The following is a 326-nucleotide window of genomic DNA, read 5'->3' on the forward strand; positions in this document are numbered from 1 at the left end:
GGGGCTTTGTATAATTGTACCCCAGTGTCACTTTGATGGCATGTACTGCTCTCTCTCACTCAATAATAATAATAATAATAATAATAATAATAATAATAATGATGATGATGATACCAGGCAGTGCCACTCATGGCTTCTGATCGTAACTGATTGGAAGTGTTATTATCATGTAGATGGTTTGTCTTGGTATAAAAGATGGGCTACAGCAAATATTCTGCTCAATACCACAGATTTGCTTGTCAGTTGTTTGACCTTAACCAGTTGAGCATGTCCCTTGGTGGCTGACGATATGTACATCTCTGATCATGAGTAGAAGGCTACTCGAC

The sequence above is a fragment of the Octopus bimaculoides genome, chromosome 16 (genome assembly GCF_001194135.2).
Source record: "Octopus bimaculoides isolate UCB-OBI-ISO-001 chromosome 16, ASM119413v2, whole genome shotgun sequence".
Classification (NCBI taxonomy): domain Eukaryota; kingdom Metazoa; phylum Mollusca; class Cephalopoda; order Octopoda; family Octopodidae; genus Octopus; species Octopus bimaculoides.